This window comes from Pan troglodytes, chromosome 16, assembly GCF_028858775.2.
Source record: "Pan troglodytes isolate AG18354 chromosome 16, NHGRI_mPanTro3-v2.0_pri, whole genome shotgun sequence".
Lineage (NCBI taxonomy): Eukaryota > Metazoa > Chordata > Mammalia > Primates > Hominidae > Pan > Pan troglodytes.
This window is the reverse complement of record NC_072414.2, coordinates 16793097-16817260: the sequence shown is the minus strand read 5'-3', so window position 1 is coordinate 16817260 and position 24164 is coordinate 16793097. Positions and strand designations below refer to the sequence as shown.

At 45.2% G+C, this 24164-nt stretch overlaps 1 long non-coding RNA gene across 1 annotated transcript in view; it reads right to left on the bottom strand.

Moving 5' to 3' along the window:
- Positions 1-24164, bottom strand: part of LOC129137118 (uncharacterized) — a 241262-nt gene that overhangs the window by 44172 nt on the left and 172926 nt on the right. Inside the window, exons 2-3 of the long non-coding RNA XR_008539288.2 lie at positions 1823-1973; positions 835-1009 (exon numbers count right to left, since the gene is read on the bottom strand). This is a non-coding gene — a long non-coding RNA (uncharacterized LOC129137118). The remainder of the gene's footprint in view (positions 1-834; positions 1010-1822; positions 1974-24164) is intronic.

The window sequence follows — 24164 nt, the reverse complement described above, 5'->3', positions numbered from 1 at the left end:
TATTTTAAGACATCAGTACCACATAGAGTTATCTACAAATTCAAGCCAATCCATATCAAAATTGCAACAGCCTTTTTTTTTTTTTTGCAGAAATGCAGAAAGCTGATCCTTAAGTTTTGTGAAATTGCAAGGGGATCCAAATGGTCAAAATAATTTTGAGAAAGAACAAATTTAGAGGACTCACAATTTCTAAATTTTAAAAATTATTACAAAGAAGCCCTAATAAAAACCATTTGGGATTGGTATACGGATAGTTATATAGATCAATTCAATATTTGAGAGTCAGAAATACATTTATGTGTCTATTAGCAGCTGATTTCTGAAAAGGGTGACAAGTCTATAATAGAAAAGCAGCATCTTCATCAAAAGGTGCTGGGCCAACTGGACTTCCACATTGAAAAGAATGAAACTGGTCCCCTACTTCACACCATATAAAATATTAACTCAAAATGAATCAATGACGTAAATGTAAGAGTTAACATCAAAAAACCTTTAGAAGAAGACATAGGCATAAATATTCTGGGCCTTAGATTTGTCAATGGATTTTTACATATGACACCAAAGCATGAGTAACTATATAACTATATATATATATTTTCACTGAAATTCTCAAGTACTCTGAAATGTCCCTTTGTAGATTCTATAACAAGAGCATTTTCAAACTGCTGAATCAAAACAAAGGTATAACTCTTTAAGAGGAATCCACACATCACAAAGCATATATTCAGATATCTTGTTTCTAGTTTTTAAAGCATGATATTTGGTTTTTCACTATAACCCTCAATGGGCTCAGAAATGTCTCATAGTAGATTTTACAAAAACAGTGTTTCCTACCTGCTGAATCAAAGCAGCAGCTTAAATCTGTGAGATTAATCCAAACCTCACAAAGCATTTTCACAGATAGCTTATTCCTAGTTTTTATCGCAGGATATTTGGATTTTCAGTATAGGCTTCAATGGGCTCTGAAATGTCCATTCATAGGTTATATAAAAAGTATGTTCCCAAATCCCTGAAAACAAAAAACAAAGGTTTAACTCTGTGAGATGAATCCACACGTTGCAAAGCATTTTCACAGATAGCTTGTTTCTAGCTTTTATGATGAGACATTTGAATTTTTACTATTAGCCTCAATGGGGTCAGAAATGTCTTTTTGTAGATTCTACAAAAAAATGGGTTTTTATTTTTCTGAATCAAAATAAAGTTTTTTTTTTTTGAGACAGAGTCTCACTCTTTTGCCCAGGCCGGACTGCAGTGACGTTATCTCGGCTCACTGCGAGCTCCGCCTCCCAGATTCATGCCATTCTCCTGCCTCAGCCTCCCGAGTAGCTGGGATTACAGGCACCCGCCACCGTGCCTGGCTAATTTTTTGTATTTTTAGTAGAGATGGCGTTTCACCGTGTTAGCCAAGATGGTCTCGATCTCCTGACCTCGTGATCCACCTGCCTCGGCCTCCCAAAGTGCTGGGATTACAGGTGTGAGCCACCACACCCGGCCAGGTTTAACTCTTTTATATGAAATCGCACATCTCAAAGCATTTTCACAGATAACTTGTTTCTAGTGTTTATCACTGGCTATTGGGTTTTTCACTATAGGCTTCAGTGGACTCTTAATTGTAACTTCTTAATTCTTCAAAAAGTGTGTTTCCAACCTGCTGTATGTAAGTAAGGGTTTACCTCTGTGAGATAAATCTTCACATCACAAAGCATTTTCCCCAATAGCTTGTTTGTAGTTTTAATTGCATAATATTTGGTTTTGTGTACTACAGTCCTCAATGGGCACTGAAATGTCCCTTCATAGATTATATGAAAACAGTGTTTCTAACCTGTTGAATCAAAACAAACGTTTAACTGTCAGATGAATCTACACATTGCAAAGCATTTTCACAGGTAGCTTGTTTCAAGTTTTCATCGCAGGATATATGTTTTTTCATTATAGGCCCCAAGGGCTCCAAAATGTCTTAGAGTATTTCAAACCTGCAGTATAAAAACAAAGGTTTAACTCTGTGAGACAAATGCATACATCACAAAGAATTTTCACAGAAGGCTTGTTTCTAGTTTTTATCACTAGATACTCGGTTTTTCACTATAGACCTCAATGGGCTTTGAAACATCCCTTCATAGATTATACAAAAAGAGTGTTTCCACCTTGCTGAAACAAACAAACAAAAGGTTTAACTCTTTGAGGTGAATCAATACATTGCAAATCTAATTCACAGATAGCTTGTTTCTAGTTTTTTTTTTGAAGGGTATTCTGTTTTTCACTATAGGCACCAATAGGCTCCTAAATGTCCCTTCATAGATTCTACAAAAAGAGTGTTTCCAACCTGCTGAACCAAAAGAAAGGTTTAATTCTATGAGATGAAATCACGCAGAAGAAAGCATTTTCTGAGATAGGTTGTTTTTATCACTGGATATTCTGTTTTTCACTGTAAGCCTCAATGGGCTTTGAAATATCTCTTTGTCAATTGTACCAGAGGAGAGTTTCCAATTTCCTGACTCAAAACAAAGGTTTAATGTTGTGAGATAAATCCACAAATTGCAAAACATTTTTACAGAAAACTTGTTTCTAGTTTTTATCATGGGATATTTGATTTTCACTATAGGCCTCAGTGGGCTAAGAAATGTTCCCCCGTCAAATCTACAAAATAGGTTTCTCCAACCTGCTGAATCAAAATTAACATTCAACTCTGTGAAATGAATCCACACATTGCAAAGCCTTTTTTTTTTTTTTTTTGATGGAATCTCACTCTATGACCCACGCTGGAGTACAGTGGTGTGACCTCAGCTCACAGCAACCTCCACCTCCTGGGTTCAAGTGATTCTCCTGCCTCAGCCTCCTGAGTAGATAGGACTACAGGCACATGCCACCATTCCCAGCTACTTTTTTTTTTGTATTTTTAGTAGAGATGGGGTTTCAAAATGTTGGCCAGGCTGCTCTTGAACTCCTGACTGCAGGTAATCCACCAGCCTCAGCCTTCCAAAGTGCTGGGATTACAGGCATGAGCCACTGTGACTGGCCTATCCAGCAATATTTACTGAGTATCTACTATGCACTAGGCACTGGTTGCCAAGAATTCATGAATAAATGAAACAGGCATAATCCCTGAACTCAAGGACAATACATTTCAGAGAGTGAAACAGACAAAAAAATAAGTAAGCAAGTTAGCAAATAGATACATGCAATTTTGAGACCTGTTGTGAAGTGGGTAATCACAGACAGGGTGGAGCAGGGACCCTTTAAATTGGGTGATCAGCTAGGCATGGTGGCTCATGGCTGTAATCCCAGCACTTTGGAAGGCTGGGGTGGGCGGATCACCTGAAGTCAGGAGTTCGAGACCAGCCTCACCAACATGGAGAAACCCTCTCTCTACTAAAAATACAAAAATTACCCAGACGTGGTGGAGCATACCTGTAATCCCAGCTACTTGGGAGGCTGAGGCAAGAGAATTGCTTGAACCCGGGAGGCAGAGATTGCCATGAGCCGAGATCATGCCATTGCACTCCAGCCTGGGCAATAAGAGCAAAACTCCATCTCAAAAAAATAAAATAAAATAAAATAAAATAAAATAAAATAAAATAAAATAAAATAAAATAAATTGGGTGGTCAGAGAAAGTTTCTCTGAGGAAGTGACACTTGGGCTGAGGTTTGAAGAATGAGAGGGAGCCATGTAAAGAGTGAGGTAACAGCATTCTAGAAACAGTTCAGTCACCTGGGTGTGCACAGCAGCATTTGGGGGATGGGAGTGGGAGAGGAGCTTTCCCAAACTGCACACTCCTATCTCTTTTACATTTTGAAAGCCCCTGCCCTTCCAATGTGGGAGGACCGTTGCTTAAAATCTTTGGAGAAGCAGCCCTGGCCTTACCAGGAAGGTGGTTAGTAAACAGAGCTCAGGTGCCACCCCAGATCTACTGAGTCGGAATCTGTATTTTAACCAGGTCCCAGGTCATTTGTGTGCAGTGATGTTTGAGAAGCAGTGTTTCAGGAAATACCTCACAGGAGGAATGGAGTGTGAGGACATCAGAGGATGTGAGGTGGGTGGGGTTGGGGGTTGGTTGCTGAAGAGTACATTTGAATCAGAGAGGGGGTCTGAGTGTGTATATGTGCCTCTGTGTGTGTGTTCCTCCAGCCCTAATGACTGTGGGCTATCTGAGGATGTGCATCTCCAAGCGCTTTTCCTTCCATGGGTGTGCAGTACCAGGGGATACTGTACATCTTTATCCCCCTGTGACAATGCCCCCACTTCCACATACAGCTGTGAGTCAAACAGAATCTGCCAACCTCTGGGTGGTGGGAGCATCTCGAAAGCAAGGCAAGGCAAGGAGATTCCTTGTTCCTGACCTCCAGCAATCCATTTATTTGACCGGAGTCTCATAAAGGCGTCCTGATGAGCCCAATCGCTTGCTAATGGTTATGAGCCGAGACCTGGGGATTTATGGCTGAGGCCTCCGTGACCAAGAACAAGAGTAGGGCTGCGCACAGGAGGCCAGGCTGTGCATGGCTTCAGTTCATGGAGGCCTGTACCCAGAACCACGGCGGGGACTACCACACCCCCACCTCCAAATCTGGGGCAAAGAACATTGCCCTGGGTGGGGGAAGCTGGGCTAAGGAGAAAAAAGACATCTGGCTGGAGATGTCCAGGGATGAAGGGTGAGTGTCTGGGAAACTGGCCTGACTTGGCTGGCTGGGGTTTAGGGGGAGATACTGGAGAAGTGAGTGGAAAGGGCACTGGAATTGGAGCCAGTCAAACTGGGGTTCAAATCCTGGATCTGTTTTCCACTGGTGTATGACACTGGACAAGTCAGGGCTCTCCCTGAACCTCATTTTTCTCATCTGTAGATGGGAATTGTGACACTATCTCATAGGTTTGTGAGAATTAAATGAGGCCAGGTACGGTGGCTCATGCCTGTAATCTCAGCACTCTTGGAGGCCAAGGTAGGAGGATTTCTTGAGCCCAGGAGTTCAAGACCAGCCTGGGCAACATGCTGAAACCCTGTCTCTACAAAAATACAAAAATTAGCCAGGTGTGGTGGCATGTGCCTGAGGCTGATGTGGGAGCATTGCTTGAGCCCAGGAGATTGAGACTGTAGTGGGCCATGATCATGTCACTGCACTCCAGCCTGGGTGACACAGTGAGATCCTATCGAGAGAGAGAATTAAACGAGATAATGTTTGTGAAAAGCACTTCGAATACCAATTGTATATATTTAAGTGGGTCAAGAGATTGGGATTCTAATTCCAGCTCCACCACTAACTTGCTGGGATTCTAGCACTAGCACTGGTTTTGTTACCAATGGATTTTTTTTTTTTCCTGAGACAGGTCACACTCTGTCGCCCAGACTGGAGTGCAGTGGTATGATCTCAGCTGGCTGCAACCTCTGCCTCCCAGGCTCAAGCAATTCCCCTGCCTCAGCCTCCTGAGTAGCTGGGATTACAGGCACACTCCACTACTGCCCGCTAATTTTTGTATTTTTAGAAGGGACAGGGTTTCACCATGTTGTCCAGGCTGGTCTCGAACACCTGACCTCAAATGATCCACCCGCCTTGGCCTCCCAAAGTGCTAGGATTTCAAGCGTGAGCCACCCCGTCTGCCCAGTTACCAATGGCATTGTGACCTGGGGCACATCACAGACCCTTTCTAAGTCTTAGTTGCCCCATAGATACTAAGAGGGGACACAGTGCTCTTTTGGTTGCCTCCAGCTCTGATGTTTTGTGGTTCTAACAAGGAGTCCTTGTTTGGAAATGGAACTTTGGAATGGTTTGGATCTCATTCTGGCCATAGAGAGGGCATCATTGCAACTGTGGCTTCAGGGCCAATGTGCGGTTAGGGGGTGCTGAGTCAGAACAGCCCCCTCTTCCTCGATAGTGCCATCCTGTGAGTATAACCCCTGTATGGGAGTTGGACAGTGTTTGGGAAGACTGTGCAACAGGGGTAAGTAGGAAAGGCCCTGTGGTAGGGGGTTAGCTGGGTATCCATGGAAATGCCTGAACTACTCATGCCTTTTGCACAAGTAGGTCTTCAAATAATCTCTTCTGCTTCCCTCTTTCCGACTCTTTCCCTGTCTAAGGTGTGTGGTGGTGGTGGTGGTGTGTGTGTGTGTGTGTGTGTGTGTGTGTCTAACCTGATTGGGAGAGTAAGCCAAATGGAGTGAAGTGGAGAAACATCCCCAAAAGTCCCAGGTAGAGACCTAAGGATTACAAAATCACAGTGCAGAACAGGGTCCTCTACCCTTTTCCCATTCTGGGAACATCCTGAAGCCAGTCATTGTGGGAGAGAGACATGACCCCCAACCCAGCCTCACAGATCCCACCCCTCTTCCATGCTTTGCCCTACCCTCCTTCCGTGTGCTTGTATCCTAACCTTAAGCCCTAGAGACTTCTAGGTACCCAGAGAGCAGCCTATTCAGTGATGTTTACTGAGCGCATGTTACGTGCCTTGCACTGGGCCTGGAGCAAGCGCTAAGGAGTGAAATTAGACCTGATCCCTGTCCTGAAGATGTCACAGCTGAGTAGGCAGAAAGACTTTAAACAGATAATGGCAACACGATGTGCTAAGGAACATCAATATACAAGATAACAGGTAGTCTCTATTTATGGGAGAGGGAGGCGTAAAAGAAGATGCTTCAGCTGCTTTCTAAACATGTTTGTCGTGGAACATTAAAAACATATGAAAACAGAGCAGTATAGTGTCCTCATCATGCAGCTGCAACAATGGTCACACCAGGATCTTGGCGTGTCTATACTCCCACCCACGTTCCATACCCCACTGCACCATTACCTGGGGTGGAACTGGGTTGGTTTTGAAAGAGGAACAGCAATTCCCCAAGTAGAAAGTGCTGGAGGGAAAAGTTTGCAGGCAGAGGGGATGCTGTGCTCAGAAGCTTGAGCAGTGCCTGATGCTGGTGCACCAAACCGAAGCTGAAGGAGTGGGACAAGATGCTTTGGCCCCTGTGCATGCTGGCACTAATGCATCTGTCGCACAGCGTGCCCTGTGGCTCCTTTTGGAACTCGGGTCTCCAGGCAAGTCTTCGGCAGAGCCAGGTTAGCGCAGAGCCAGCCCTTTGAGTGCAGGGAGTGAGGAGGCACCGCTAAGACGGCAGGCCTTGGCTGGGCGGCGGCGGGGCCTTGGTGGGCCTAGAGCGCTAGGGACTGGAATGCACCAGCACTGACAGGCAAAGCGAGCGCAGTCAGGCCCTCCAGCCCGCTTCGGCACGCGGTCTTAAATATTACCCCGGAGCTTTCAATTATCTCTCCTTAATGGATTTGCAGGGGCTCTTTCATCAAGCGCGGGGTGGCTGGGTGTGGGGGCGCGGGGAGGGCGCGGCGAGGGCTGGAGCTGGGAAAATGGCCCATATTTCAATATTAAAGCCCTTTACGATCGTCAGCAGCATGAAAGATGCTGCAAATTAAACGGAGCCGCCCGCGCCAGCCTCTCCATCTCGCAAGTTTTAATTAACACTGAGGGGGAGGCGGCTGAAGGGCGGATGGGAGCCGGGCCAGCGGCGGATCTGGGAGCCTGAGGATCCCAGATTCCGAACTGGAGTGTCAGGGATCTCGCGGGCCGGGCCAGGCCAGGCGGAGGCGGAGGGTGGTGGGCTCCGAGTCCCGGGCAAGGGCGCGGAAGATGCCCGTGGAGATGGGCAAGGCTGAGGGGTGGGGGACAGGTTGGAAGGTCTCTGAGCATCTGACTGGGAAACAGAACTCTGCAACTGAATGCAGGAAGCTTTGTTCTTAAAGGTGAGGGGGCTTGTGGCCAAATCATCGAGCTCTTCATCCTCAGGCTGCTTCAGCGCGCGTCCTTCTGCCTCTCTTCTTTCGACCAACACTTCCCCCAAACTCTCCCCCGTGTTGATTCCGGGTCCCCTCCCACCTCATCCTGTGGCCCCTTGTTTCGGGAGGCAGGCGTGCTTCTGTGACCCCGCGGCTCCTGTTCTGGGACGCCTGCTTTCTCCATCACTCCCTGGCTTCCCGGGCGGGCCCCATCCTCTGGAGCGGAGCGGAGCAGCGGGCACAGAAGCGCCACTGTTCTGCCTTGGCAGGGCCTGGCCCGACAGCTTGTGCCTGCGAAGCAGACCCATCCGTCAGGCGGGAAGGATGGAGCGACGTCCAGCTGCCCACTCTGAGGACTCCCCAGGGAGACACCTCTGGCCTTGGCCTAGACTCCTCTCTTACCTTCTCCCCACCCGCCAACCCTTCCCCCAACTACCAGCTCAGTATATACTTCTGTCTCTCCTGCTTTCCTTGCTTCTCCTCCTCCCTCCCATACGCATGCAGCCTGGGGCCTGGGGCCCAGGAGAGCCACTCTTCTCATGGGTCACACTGAGAAGTCCTTCCTCCACCTGCATCCACATGGCAGGGCATAACTCTAAAGCTTAAAAAGATCCAGCGATCTCAGTGGACCACAATCCAAAGCTAAGTCAGCCAACCAACACTCAAGGGCTTAAATCAAGGACTTTGGGCAAACTCTATAGAGTGGAGGAATTAGAAAAATAATACAAATAAAAGACATGGTCATTATTCCTGGGTATTTACAGATACTTCGTGCTTCCTGAAATGTTTTGCAGAAATCACATTCTCCTCTCATTGTGCTACACAGCTTGTAAGCACCAAGACAAGAAATTCTATGATAAAGCAAAAAGAAAAGAAAAAATCCTCTTCTACTTTCTTCTTGGTGTGTATTTTTTCTTGTCAATTTCTGATAATCTATCAAGCCTACTTAAAATAGTGCCTGCTTATGCAGTATGGTTAGGATGATGAACACACACTTAAACAGGATAGGGAATAAGTACAAACTACAAGTGCTGTGGGGATGCAGAGTAATAGGACAAGTGGTGAAAATTAAAACATTTTTGGCTTAATCAGGGAGTACTTCCTGGAGGAGGGGAGACCTGATTTGGAAGGAGAGGTGATATAAACTTGAAAAGAAAGTTCCAGATGTGGAAACACTGGTTTTATTCTTTATTTTTATTTTGAGACAGAATCGTACTCTGTCACCCAGGTTGGAGTGCAGTGGCACGATCTTGGCTCACTGCAACCTCCACTTCCTGGGTTCAAATGATCCTGTGCCTCAGCCTCCTGAGTAGCTGGGACTACAGGCGTGTGCCACCACACCCAGCTAATTTTTTTGCTTTTTTTGTAGAGATGGGGTTTTGCCATATTGCTCCAGCTGGTCTTGAACTCCTGGACTCAGGCGATTCCCCTGCTGCCTTGGCCTCCTAAAATGCTGGGATTATAGACGTGAGCCACCACACCTGGCTAACACCAGTTCTAAAATTAGGCAGAATCTATATTTTACCTCAGGTTGAGGAGCAGATAATCTTGGCTATATTTTCCCTGACAATACAGTAAGATGAAAGAAGCCTTGTGCAATAGCAGGAAGAATTCAGGGTAGACAGTGGGATCTTGGCTAATGCTGGAGACTAAAGTGAATGGAGAGAGACTCTGAAGCACCCTTCTCCCATACTTGGCTATGGGCTAAGGGACGGATGCCTGGACTCTGAGACTTGGCCACCATGTTGTGTTTTGCCATTAAAAGATTTGGACATGAAGTTGAATAAGGCAGGAACGACCTCATAGCATCAACCACAACCCCCAATGTGGCTGGAGAAGGAGGGAGAGAGGGCAAAGAATATCTTCCTCTTACTCAGATTGTAAGTGGAGAAACTGAAGTCCATTCACTCAAATCGATAAGTGTCTACTGAGCACCTCCTATGTGGCAAGCACTATATAGGCCCTAAGGATCCAGAGATGATCAGGGCATGGTCCCTGTCAACATGGTGCTCACAGTCTAGTGGGAAATAGAGTTCACTCATCATTCTATCATTCAATCAAAAACAAAAAGTATTGAGCACTTACTCTGAGCCAGGCAGAGTTGCAGGTGCTGGAGATGCAACTGTGAACAAGACAGATCCAATCCCTGCCCCATCAGAGAGTACCACCTGGTGCAGAAGACACATACATAGAGGGAGGAGCCAAGATGGCCGAATAGGAACAGCTCCGGTCTACAGCTCCCAGCGTGAGCGACGCAGAAGACGGGTGATTTCTGCATTTCCATCTGAGGTACCGGGTTCATCTCACTAGGGAGTGCCAGACAGTGGGCGCTGGCCAGTGGGTGCGCGCACCGTGCGCGAGCCGAAGCAGGGCGAGGCATTGCCTCACCTGGGAAGCGCAAGGGGTCAGGGAGTTCCCTTTCCGAGTCAAAGAAAGGGGTGACGGACGCACCTGGAAAACTCGGGTCACTCCCACCCGAATATTGCGCGTTTCAGACCGGCTTAAAAAACGGCGCACCACGAGACTATATCCCACACCTGGCTCGGAGGGTCCTACGCCCTCGGAATCTCACTGATTGCTAGCACAGCAGTCTCAGATCAAACTGCAAGGCGGCAGCGAGGCTGGGGGAGGGGCGCCCGCCATTGCCCAGGCTTGCTTAGGTAAACAAAGCAGCCAGGAAGCTCGAACTGGGTGGAGCCCACCACAGCTCAAGGAGGCCTGCCTGCCTCTGTAGGCTCCACCTCTGGGGGCAGGGCACAGACAAACAAAAAGACAGCAGTAACCTCTGCAGACTTAAATGTCCCTGTCTGACAGCTTTGAAGAGAGCAGTGGTTCTCCCAGCACGCAGCTGGAGATCTGAGAACGGGCAGACTGCCTCCTCAAGTGGGTCCCTAACCCCTGACCCCCGAGCAGCCTAACTGGGAGGCACCCCCCCAGCAGGGGCACACTGACACCTCACACAGCAGGGTATTGCAACAGACCTGCAGCTGAGGGTCCTGTCTGTTAGAAGGAAAACTAACAAACAGAAAGGACATCCACACCGAAAACCCATCTGTACATCACCATCATCAAAGACCAAAAGTTGATAAAACCACAAAGATGGGGAGAAAACAGAACAGAAAAACAGGAAACTCTAAAATGCAGAGCGCCTCTCCTCCTCCAAAGGAACGCAGTTCCTCACCAGCAACGGAACAAAGCTGGATGGAGAATGATTTTGACGAGCTGAGAGAAGAAGGCTTCAGATGATCAAATTACTCTGAGCTACGGGAGGACATTCAAACCAAAGGCAAAGAAGTTGAAAACTTTGAAAAAAATTTAGAAGAATGTATAACTAGAATAACCAATACAGAGAAGTGCTTAAAGGAGCTGATGGAGCTGAAAACCAAGGCTCGAGAACTACGTGAAGAATGCAGAAGCCTCAGGAGCCGATGTGATCAACTGGAAGAAAGGGTATCAGCAATGGAAGATGAAATGAATGAAACGAAGCGAGAAGGGAAGTTTAGAGAAAAAAGAATAAAAAGAAATGAGCAAAGCCTCCAAGAAATATGGGACTATGTGAAAAGACCAAATCTACGTCTGATTGGTGTACCTGAAAGTGATGCGGAGAATGAAACCAAGTTGGAAAACACTCTGCAGGATATTATCCAGGAAAACTTCCCCAATCTAGCAAGGCAGGCCAACGTTCAGATTCAGGAAATACAGAGAACACCACAAAGATACTCCTCGAGAAGAGCAACTCCAAGACACATAATTGTCAGATTCACCAAAGTTGAAATGAAGGAAAAAATGTTAAGGGCAGCCAGACAGAAAGGTCGGATTACCCTCAAAGGGAAGCCCATCAGACTAACAGCGGATCTCTCGGCAGAAACCCTACAAGCCAGAAGAGAGTGGGGGCCAATATTCAACATTCTTAAAGAAAAGAATTTTCAACCCAGAATTTCATATCCAGCCAAACTAAGCTTCATAAGTGAAGGAGAAATAAAATACTTTACAGACAAGCAAATGCTGACCGATTTTGTCACCACCAGGCCTGCCCTAAAAGAGCTCCTGAAGGAAGCGCTAAATATGGAAAGGAACAACCGGTACCAGCCGCTGCAAAATCATGCCAAAATGTAAAGACCATCAAGACTAGGAAGAAACTGCATCAACTAACGAGCAAAATCACCAGCTAACATCATAATGACAGGATCAAATTCACACATAACAATATTAACTTTAAATGTAAACAGACTAAATTCTCCAATTAAAAGACACAGACTGGCAAGTTGGATAAAGAGTCAAGACCCATCAGTGTGCTGTATTCAGGAAACCCATCTCACGTGCAGAGACACACATAGGCTCAAAATAAAAGGATGGAGGAAGATCTACCAAGCAAATGGAAAAAAAAAAAAGGCAGGGGTTGCAATCCTAGTCTCTGATAAAACAGACTTTAAACCAACAAAGATCAAAAGAGACAAAGAAGGCCATTACATAATGGTAAAGGGATCAATTCAACAAGAGGAGCTAACTATCCTAAATATTTATGCACCCAATACAGGAGCACCCAGATTCATAAAGCAAGTCCTGAGTGACCTACAAAGAGACTTAGACTCCCACACATTAATAATGGGAGACTTTAACACCCCACTGTCAACATTAGACAGATCAACGAGACAGAAAGTCAACAAGGATACCCAGGAATTGAACTCAGCTCTGCACCAAGCGGACCTAATAGACATCTACAGAACTCTCCACCCCAAATCAACAGAATATACATTTTTTTCAGCACCACACCACACCTATTCCAAAATTGACCACATAGTTGGAAGTAAAGCTCTCCTCAGCAAATGTAAAAGAACAGAAATTATAACAAACTATCTCTCAGACCACAGTGCAATCAAACTAGAACTCAGGATTAAGAATCTCACTCAAAGCCGCTCAACTACATGGAAACTGAACAACCTGCTCCTGAATGACTGCTGGGTACATAACGAAATGAAGGCAGAAATAAAGATGTTCTTTGAAACCAACGAGAACAAAGACACAACATACCAGAATCTCTGGGACGCATTCAAAGCAGTGTGCAGAGGGAAATTTATAGCACTAAATGCCCACAAGGGAAAGCAGGAAAGATCCAAAATTGACACCCTAACATCACAATTAAAAGAACTAGAAAAGCAAGAGCAAACACATTCAAAAGCTAGCAGAAGGCAAGAAATAACTAAAATCAGAGCAGAACTGAAGGAAATAGAGACACAAAAAACCCTTCAAAAAATTAATGAATCCAGGAGCTGGTTTTTTGAAAGGATCAACAAAATTGATAGACCGCTAGCAAGACTAATAAAGAAAAAAAGAGAGAAGAATCAAATAGACGCAATAAAAAATGATAAAGGGGATATCACCACCGATCCCACAGAAATACAAACTACCATCAGAGAATACTACAAACACCTCTACGCAAATAAACTAGAAAATCTAGAAGAAATGGATACATTCCTCGACACATACACTCTCCCAAGACTAAACCAGGAAGAAGTTGAATCTCTGAATAGACCAATAACAGGAGCTGAAATTGTGGCAATAATCAATAGTTTACCAACCAAAAAGAGTCCAGGACCAGATGGATTCACAGCCGAATTCTACCAGAGGTACAAGGAGGAACTGGTACCATTCCTTCTGAAACTATTCCAATCAATAGAAAAAGAGGGAATCCTCCCTAACTCATTTTATGAGGCCAGCATCATTCTGATACCAAAGCCTGGCAGAGACACAACCAAAAAAGAGAATTTTAGACCAATATCCTTGATGAACATTGATGCAAAAATCCTCAGTAAAATACTGGCAAACCGAATCCAGCAGCACATCAAAAAGCTTATCCACCATGATCAAGTGGGCTTCATCCCTGGGATGCAAGGCTGGTTCAACATACGCAAATCAATAAATGTAATCCAGCATATAAACAGAGCCAAAGACAAAAACCACATGATTATCTCAATAGATGCAGAAAAAGCCTTTGACAAAATTCAACAACCCTTCATGCTAAAAACTCTCAATAAATTAGGTATTGATGGGACATATTTCAAAATAATAAGAGCTATCTATGACAAACCCACAGCCAATATCATACTGAATGGGCAAAAACTGGAAGCATTCCCTTTGAAAACTGGCACAAGACAGGGATGCCCTCTCTCACCGCTCCTATTCAACATAGTGTTGGAAGTTCTGGCCAGGGCAATCAGGCAGGAGAAGGAAATAAAGGGTATTCAATTAGGAAAAGAGGAAGTCAAATTGTCCCTGTTTGCAGATAACATGATTGTTTATCTAGAAAACCCCATTGTCTCAGCCCAAAATCTCCTTAAGCTGATAAGCAACTTCAGCAAAGTCTCAGGATACAAAATCAATGTACAAAAATCACAAGCATTCTTATACACCAACAACAGACAAACAGAGAGCCAAATCATGAGTGAACTCCCATTCACAATTGCTTCAAAGAGAATAAAATACCTAGGAATCCAACTTACAAGGGATGTGAAGCACCTCTTCAAGGAGAACTACAAACCACTGCTCAAGGAAATAAAAGAGGATACAAACAAATGGAAGAACATTCCTTGCTCATGGGTAGGAAGAATCAATATCGTGAAAATGGCCATACTGCCCAAGGTAATTTACAGATTCAATGCCATCCCCATCAAGCTACCAATGACTTTCTTCACAGAATTGGAAAAAACTACTTCAAAGTTCATATGGAACCAAAAGAGAGCCCGCATCGCCAAGTCAATCCTAAGCCAAAAGAACAAAGCTGGAGGCATCACACTACCTGACTTCAAACTATACTACAAGGCTACAGTAACCAAAACAGCATGGTACTGGTACCAAAACAGAAATATAGATCAATGGAACAGAACAGAGCCCTCAGAAATAACGCCGCTTACCTACAACTATCTGATCTTTGACAAACCTGAAAAAAACAAGCAATGGGGAAAGGATTCCCTATTTAATAAATGGTGCTGGCAAAACTGGCTAGCCATATGTAGAAAGCTGAAACTGGATCCCTTCCTTACACCTTATACAAAAATCAATTCAAGATGGATTAAAGATTTAAACGTTAGACCTAAAATCATAAAAACCCTAGAAGAAAACCTAGGCATTACCATTCAGGACATAGGCGTGGGCAAGGACTTCATGTCCAAAACACCAAAAGCAATGGCAACAAAAGCCAAAATTGACAAATGGGATCTAATTAAACTAAAGAGCTTCTGCACAGCAAAAGAAACTACCATCAGAGTGAATAGGCAACCTACAACATGGGAGAAAATTTTCGCAACCTACTCATCTGACAAAGGGCTAATATCCAGAATCTACAGTGAACTCAAACAAATTTACAAGAAAAAAACAAACAACCCCATCAAAAAGTGGGCGAAGGACATGAACAGGCACTTCTCAAAAGAAGACATTTATGCAGCCAAAAAACACATGAAAAAATGCTCATCATCACTGGCCATCAGAGAAATGCAAATCAAAACCACTATGAGATATCATCTCACACCAGTTAGAATGGCAATCATTAAAAAGTCAGGAAACAACAGGTGCTGGAGAGGATGTGGAGAAATAGGAACACTTTTACACTGTTGGTGGGACTGTAAACTAGTTCAACCATTGTGGAAGTCAGTGTGGCGATTCCTCAGGGATCTAGAACTAGAAATACCATTTGACCCAGCCATCCCATTACTGGGTATATACCCAAATGACTATAAAACATGCTGCTATAAAGACACATGCACACGTATGTTTATTGCGGCATTATTCACAATAGCAAAGACTTGGAACCAACCCAAATGTCCAACAATGATAGACTGGATTAAGAAAATGTGGCACATATACACCATGGAATACTATGCAGCCATAAAAAATGATGAGTTCATATCCTTTGTAGGGACATGGATGAAATTGGAAACCATCATTCTCAGTAAACTATCGCAAGAACAAAAAACCAAACACCGCATATTCTCACTCATAGGTGGGAATTGAACAATGAGATCACATGGACACAGGAAGGGGAATATCATACTCTGGGGACTGTGGTGGGGAGGGGGGAGGGGGGAGGGATAGCATTGGGAGATATACCTAATGCTAGATGACGAGTTAGTGGGTGCAGCGCACCAGCATGGCACATGTATACATATGTAACTAACCTGCACAATGTGCACATGTACCCTAAAACTTAAAGTATAATAAAAAAAAAAAAAAAAAAAGAAGAAGACACATACATAAACGGGCAGCTATAATTCAGGGTGATGAATGCTATGAAGGGGAAAGGACAGTTGCCATGGGGTGGCATATCCATAGATATGCCATAGATCCATAGGTTCCCATGAGGGGATCTATCCGAGTCTGTGAAAGAGGATGCGAGGATGATGTGGAAGAAGGAACACCAAATCTGATCTGCTCACAAGATGCGCAGAAGTCAGGTGTGGGATGGCATGGGGAGGGTGTCCTGGGCCTAGAGTTTGTGTTCCTTTTCAGCATCTTACTAGGAGCTTGTGGCCAAATCAGGTCCAGGCAGAGCTTCTTCCCTCTAGTCACAGGATAGCACTGGCCTGCACCAACACAGCTCTTCCAACACCAGCAGGGGAAACCAGATGATAATCCTAACAGAGAAAGACCAAGGAATGAGGTTATCAGTTTTCCTTTTTCTGCTGGGAAGTTTCTGCCTTGGGGCTAGGCTATGTGGGGGGAGGCTGGGAGGTGGGAGGGCACTGTGGAGGATCTTACTCTTTCCACCCTTCTCTCACTGATCCTAGTTTTGAACAAGAAACAGGTGATCTGTTTCTCTAGTTGCAGCTGAATAGAAACAAGGACAAGAAAGTGTTGTCCTCCCCAGACACGTTTCTGTCTCCTGGGTCCTAACCAGCTGCCTACTTGAGCCATCTGACTTCAATCCACAGGGCCTCCCAGGAGCTGAATCCAGAAGGTCAAGAACAAAGTAGTAAAGCAGAAAAGGGCATTCAGAAGAGAACAGCATGGGCAAAGGCCGCGAGGCCAGAGCACTTGGAAACTGCAAGTCCCTCAGTGTAGAGATGAGTCTGTAGAGGAGGTTGACACAAGCTTGTGAAAGACCCAGTATGCCAGGCTAAGGGGGTGGGAACAGTGAGGGACACAGAGGGTTTTATGGCTTAAATTTTGACAAGTGTATCTACAATATAGACAACTAATGTAACACTCCTTTTTTTTTTCTTTGAGACGGAGTCTCACTCTGTCACCCAGGCTAGAGTGCAGTGGTGAGATCTTGGCTCACTGCAACCTGTGCTTCCTGTGTTCAAGTGATTCTCCTGCCTTAGCCTCCTGAGTAGCTGGGACTACAGACTGATCCCACCACATCTGGCTAATTTTTTGTATTTTTGGTAGAGACAGGGTTTCACCATGTTGGCCAGGCTGGTCTCGAACTCCTGAGCTCAAGTGATCCACATGCCTCAGCCTCCCAAAGTGCTGGGATTACAGGGAACACTTTTTTTTAAATTTTTTTTTGAGACAGAGTCTTGTTTTATCATCCAGGTTGGAGTGAAGTAGCTCAGTCATAGCTCACTGCAGCCTTGACCTCCCGTACTCAAGCAATCCTTCTGCCTCAGCCTCCTGAGCTGCTGTTAATTTTTTTTTTTGTAGAGACAGGGTCTCACTATGCTGCCCAGGCTAGTCTCAAATTTCAAGAGACCAAGGCGGGAGGATGGCTGGGCTCAAGAGATCCTCCTGTCTTGGCTTCTCAAAGTGCTGGGATTATAGGCATGAGTCACTGACTGTCCGTATAGAGTAACACTCTTGAACCCACTATCCAGACTTGAGGTTTTGTTAAGTTACTGTTAAAATTTTGTCAATTTTGCTCTTGAGTTTTCAAAATAAACAGGTCATTACAGATAAAGTTGAAGTTCCCTTTGTCCCTTCCCCAGTACCATTCCCCTCCCTTTCAGAGGCACCACCATCACATATTTTTTCTATTTTTACCATAGATATATATCCATGAATAACATTATAAGGCTTCAGTTCATTTTAAAAAGAGGTCCAATGGTTGTGATATAATTTATAACTTTAGTTTTCCATCGCACATTTTTTAAAAAGTCTTTATTCGAGGTTTTCAGCAAAGTGCTGACGAGGGTAAAACTAGTGTTAGAAGATCATGCTGGTTACCAAGTAGAGTATTCCAGGTGACAGAGGAGGACCAAGGATGGTGACAGTCGGAAGGAGGAGACAGAGGTAAAAGGACACTCCACACCACAGGTCACTGGTGATCACCCTGTGAGGGCAGGGTTGTTTTATACATGCTGTTCTTCAGCATCATGAACTGGGCCTGGTTGTTGAAGATGCCCAGTAAATATCTGTTGACAGAGAAAGGTTGACAGGGGCAGACGGATCCAGGATGACTCCCAAATTCCTGGCCCAGTGCAAAAGCCTGGATGATGATCCCAGTCTGCAGTATGAGGGCCCCAGGAGGAGAAGCTGGATTGCAGGGAAAGATGAATCCAGAAGCCATTTCTCTGATCCAGAGGAAACGAGGCTGTGCCATGTGGAAGGGATTAATGTTAGGAAGCAGGTCGGACTTCCGTTCTTAGGACAGAAAAAAATCTTGTAGCAGGTAGTTCAAGGCTATAAAAGATCTGAAGGGACCCAGAGATGGTAAGAGTGGAAAGGTTCAGTCCTGATGGGGGCAAAGGGATAGTTGAAAAACAAGCCAAAAACAATAATCACTTTCCTCAGAAGGCCAGGAGGGCAGGGCCCAGCTTCTGCTTCAGCCACAATGAGTGTCTTATAGCCCTCTGTGCGGTGGGTACCCACAGCCCATTAGCCAAGGCAGAGGAGGAGGAGGAAGGTACAGTAAGTGCATCTAGGATCATAAAGACCTTGTCAGATGCCCACACTCAACTTTGCTCCCACTCCATATTCATCAACAAGATGGAAAAGTGGGGTGTTCACAACTGCTTCTTAGGACTTATTCTTGACCAAATTCAATTTCTCTATTCAGGGAAGGATGTGAAATATAACCTGCTTTCCAACTCTTAAGACCCAGAGCTCTGGCTCTTCACCTCAAAAGGCTGCCCTCTGCAAGAGCTCCCTCAAAGTCACTGCCACCCCCACCTCCTCACCCCACCACCCCTGCCCCAGGCACAGCCACCACCCACCTTCTGCTGCTAATTCACCTGTAAACGGTCTCCTGCCTTGCGTCTCCACTCAGTTTTGTTCTTTCTCTAACACGTTCCATTCCCTTGAGAGCCCGCCCGATCCTTCCTGTTACCCTAGCACTGACTTCCTAAATGAAGTGCGGTGGCTCACAGTTCTGTCCTCCTCTGTTTTTGTCACTCTTTCCAGCCCCTCACTTGAGCCTTTGGTAGCTTGGCCTCACATTTCTTTGGGTCCTGGCTATGGTTAAGTGGCATTTCTCTACTTCATCCCTGGGTGCAGGGACAGAAATGCTTTTACCATCCCCAGTGCCCCTCTCTGGGGAGAGCAGAGAGGTCACTTTAGTTTTGTTTGGTCTGGTGGAGTAAGGCACGCCCTTCTCTCAGAGAGGCAGCTGTCATGGATCTAAGCCAGTCCCTGTCCTAGGAGTACTTGCAATTTAGACTTGCTCTTTAGTCAAAGAATGTTAAATATTGTAAACCAATGCCTTAGCTGGAGGGGGAGAATCTTGGAATCCCCTTTCCATGAGCCTGCTATTTGAAGGTGTGGTGGGATCCCTTGGAAGTGTGGGCCCCTTGTACTCTGGATCTAATCCCTAGAGTCACCAAAGGGCCAATGTAATGATTCTCAAACCAATCTGTGATCAGTCCCCTCATAACTTGAACTTGGGCAGGCTGCTAATTTTTATCAGAGCAATACACCCTGTAGATACCACCTCCCTGAACTCTAAACTGAGCAGAGCTCTAAACCATCAAAGAATCAGGCTATATAGACTTCCACCTTAAATGGGTGTAGATTCAACACGATTCCCAAAGTCACGTGACTTGCCTCGCTAACCAGGGTTCTTCCTCAGTGGGGAAACTACTTGGGCCTTTTTTCCTTCTCCTTTTCACCTACCTGAATTATTACATTTATTTATAATTAACATATATTGCATGTAATATTAAAAAAATAAACCTTAGAAAGACTTGGTGGTGAGTGCTGCTGAATTAGGTATCAGAGCCCCAGTTAGGTGGGTGTCCTGTGGAGTTTCTGATGAATCAAAAGCCATTGTTGGGCACTTTAAAAACATGGACACCTTGAGCCCTGGGCAGCCCCAAGGCTGTGCCTACCGAGGGCACCCACAGAGGATTAGAACTGGGGCACTGGAACGAGAGGACCACCAGAAGCAAGGCCTGGATGCTCAAATTCCCACCACAGTCATAAAAGTTAAGAGCATCTAAGTCACAAGCAGCTTTTAGTTTCTTTCTTAAGAATCCAACTAATCTTGTGTTCCACCTTGTAGCCTTCTATAAAGTGTGACCATTCACTTGGTTGACGATTAATGATTCAGCTAGTAATTATTAAACAGAAAGGAAACAGAAATAAGAATCATAAATTTACACAAAACATTTCATGTTCTTAATGCTAAACTTGAAGGTAAAATAGTAGGAAGGTAGAAAAACAATGTTGCTATTTGCTTTGTTCTTTTAAAGAATGAAGAAGTCCTATTTCCTGGTCCTTGTGTAGGCTCTGTTCCTGACAGGGTTTCTCAAACTCTTCTGACAAAGTCCCTTTGATATTAGAGGCAGGAGGGTAAACTTGGACCCCAGCAGTCTGGGGGCTTGCCCTGAAGGGCCATTAGCAAGGACCAATTATTTCTTTTTTGTTTAAAGACATGTTTAATTAAATAATAGGTTACTTCATCTTCATTATTTGCATTATATAAAAATAGGAATTTTTATTAATAAGAAAATAGCAGATTCTTTTTGTGGCCTTAAGTTTTAGCTCTAAAATGATGCAAACTTTGCATTTTATAACATAGTATATTTTATACAACTTAATATAAAAATGATGTTTTAAACCATCTGCCATCAAAAAACCTCTGTGGCCCTCAGAGAGGCTTCTTATATATCCGGGGACACCCTCAGCGTGCAGCTACTGCAGTGTGGCCTGGGGCACTTGCACCCAGGTGAGAGGTGCTACGGAGTGTGGTGGTTTGTTAAACTAGCTGCCACTGTCCCAGGTTGTATCTTTAATGACTACCATTTAGTGAGCACTAATATGTGCCAGACTCTACGCCAAATGCTTTTATATGCTTATGCCATTTAAATTCTCACAACCACCTGCCTAAGGCCACACAGCTGTAAGGTGGCAGAGTGCGGATTTGAAGACCTGTCTGCTTGGTTTCAAAGCCAACTGTGACACCCTGCTGACTCTTAGAGGCCAAGGCTGAAGCCCCTGGCCGAGTGAGTGGTGGTGACCTGGGGAAAGGACTGTTGTGGTGCACCTGGAAAGAGTGTGGGGGGTGGTCCAAAGGTAGTGCCTTATCTCAATTGATTGTTCACAGTCAGTTACAGATCAAACTCCTTGTTCTGCTCCTTCCCCCTTCTCACTACTGCACTTGACCAGTCTAAAAAAAAAATACATACAATGCAGGTCAAATATGAGAAGGGTCAGAAAAGCTAGGCTTAGGTCTAGCTCTGCCTTTGACTAGCTATAGGTTCTTTAGGGAGGCCCTCAGCCCCGTCTATAAATGGGACTATAAAGGTCTGTGAAAGGGGCAATGGAAAAAAGATGAACGTTGAGCCACATCTCAGGCTCCTTTCTTGCTCCACTGCTTATCAGCTGTGTCATCTTAGGCACATCACTACGACTCTAAGCCTGTTTCCTCACTTCTAAAATGTGAAGAACAATACCCACCTCACAGGGCTGCTGTGGGGATGAAAAAAATACACATGAAACACCTGGAACAGAGTTTACATATAGTAGTTGCACAATAAATGCTTCCCAATAGTAGTTATCCTTGTAATAGTGGTATTAGCGATACTACTAAAGTATTATTATATAAAGTAGTATTAGCAATGCTACTAAAGTATTCATATTTTAAAATTGTGATTATTAAAGTGAGAAAAATGTATGAAAGGAATACTACAAATTAAGGTAAACCATTAAAAATAAGGAGCTGGAGGCTAGGCATGGTGGCCCACCCCTGTAATCTCAGCACTTTGGGAGGCCAAGGTGGGTGGATCACCTGAGGTCAGGTGTTCGAGACCAGCCTGACCAACATGGAGAAACCCCATCTCTACTAAAAACACAAAAAATTAGCCAGGTGTGGTGGCGGGCGCCTGTAGTCCCAGCTACTTGGGAGGCCGAGGCAGGAGAATGGCATGAACCTGGGAGGCGGAGCTTGCAGTGAGTGGAGATTTTGTCACTGCACTCCAGCCTGGGCGACAGAGTGGGGCTCCATCTAAAAAAAAAAAAAAAAAAAAAAAAAAAAAGGAGGTGGAGGAGACCCACCTTAATGTACGCCAAAATAGTTCTGCTGGTTGAAGGCCTGGAGTTCCCTGCAACGGGTGGGGAAGGGGATTAGCCTGGGGAAATAATGCCTGGGGCAAGTTGAAGCAGAGTTAGGAAAGATCCAGGTCCCTCTGCTGAGGGACAGTTTGGAGGACAGAGCCTGACCCTCCATGAAGAGAGACTCTCAAGGTCTCTTTTAGCTTTAACATTGGCTAAGTGTGATTCTATGACTCAACAAGTCTGCCCTAATTCCTCAGTGTGGGCAGGACATGAAAGACCACCCACCAGTATCTCAGTGAGTTTGTGTGGCCCCCACCTTGGCAGCCACACACAGATACTCCCCAGAGTATCAGTGATGACGATTCTCTCTAAAGGGAACCCAAGCCTTAACCAAAGACCACCTCTCCATCTTCCTGCTGGGGCCTTGCAGGTCAGCCTAGAGGGAGTTTTCCAGAGCAGGTGGCTTCCTGAGTGGCCAAGATCATGTGGGCACGATAGGTTCTCTTCTCGCTGGGCCTTTCCCCACTAAGCTGGTGTCCCAGGCACCTCTCTCAGTTTGGAAATCAGATTCTTTATGGTTTATTTTTGACATCAGATCATCGCTGCCCAAGTTTCATCAATTTGTCACTGTTTTTATTGTCAGCAATTGCCCATAACTTGAGCACATTTAAAATCTCATTGATCTTGGTATTACAGTGTCATAATTGGACAGTAATAGGTGTAGCCAGCACAGGAAGCCCAGGCCCTGAGATTGATGGCACACAGCACACCAATTATATTCTGTCCATCTAAATGATAAAAGAGTATGTAGGAGGCATTCAATAAATATATTAGATATTGCTCCCAATTATGTCCTTTATTTTATGGAGTTATATGCTCCCCTTAGAACTTTTTTTCTTCATTTGGCTTGTAAAGGGGAATTACTTGACCCCCCTAAAGACTGGGACTGCCTCCCCTGCCTGTCCCAACTTGGGTTCTACCCTGATCCCTTCCAACTGGCTCATAGTCTTTCACCTGGGCTTTCTCTGGGACTCACCTAGGAGTTCCCCAGTGTGGTATGTCCACGGGTGTAAGGGGAAGGAGCCAGAGGTGTTTCACCATTTGGGAAGGAGTTGGGTCAGGCCTTTGGGAAGGACTAGGAAGTCTGCCAATGCCTTTAATGTGACACTGCCCAAATAAATGAGACCGGGAGAGGGGCTGGAAAATGGGTAAAAATCCTCCAGTCCAGACAACAGAGCCTTCAAATTAGGACAACGAGTAATTGGCTATGACTGGGGAGGAAGAGGATGGTAAAAAGGTTTTCAGTCCTTAAAAAGTGAATTCATCCATCCCTCTACCTCCACTCCAGACTGGGTGCGGCCAATTCAAGCCCTTCCTCGGAAGAACTCCCGGAATCTTCCACATCCCCATTCTGATCCATATCAGATGACTTCCTCAGCTCAAGTCCTAGCTCTGCCACTGTGGTAGGGACATAATGCCAGCTTTCCTGGGGGAGGCAGAGGGCTTCTGTTTGAGAAAAAAGCCCCAAGAATGGCTCATGTCCAAGAAGAGAGCTCACCTGAGGCAGGGAAGTGCCTGGCCAAGGAATAGAGGTACAGCGAAGGCATAACTTTATTGGAGGCCTGGTTTATAAGCATCTTAAACTCTGAGGACAGCCTTGACCTGGTCCAGACCCCTGTTTCCCTATCCCCCAAAGCCAGCAGGAAACACGGCAGAGGCCGAGACACCAAGTAGTAAACAGTGATCTAGGTCCATTGATCGAGCTTTCAAAGAGAAAATGTCCATGGGTTGGGCTGCTCCCCATTGCCCTGTTGCCATCTCAATGTTATAAATAATTCTGGCACTAAGTGCCCTCTTACACTGAGGGGAAGTAGTTCTTATGGAGTGAAACCTGAGAATATGGGTCATGGGAGGAGGGGTGACTGGGGGCAGGGGTAGAGATGGGGAGCGATCACCCCAAGGCTCCTCAACTA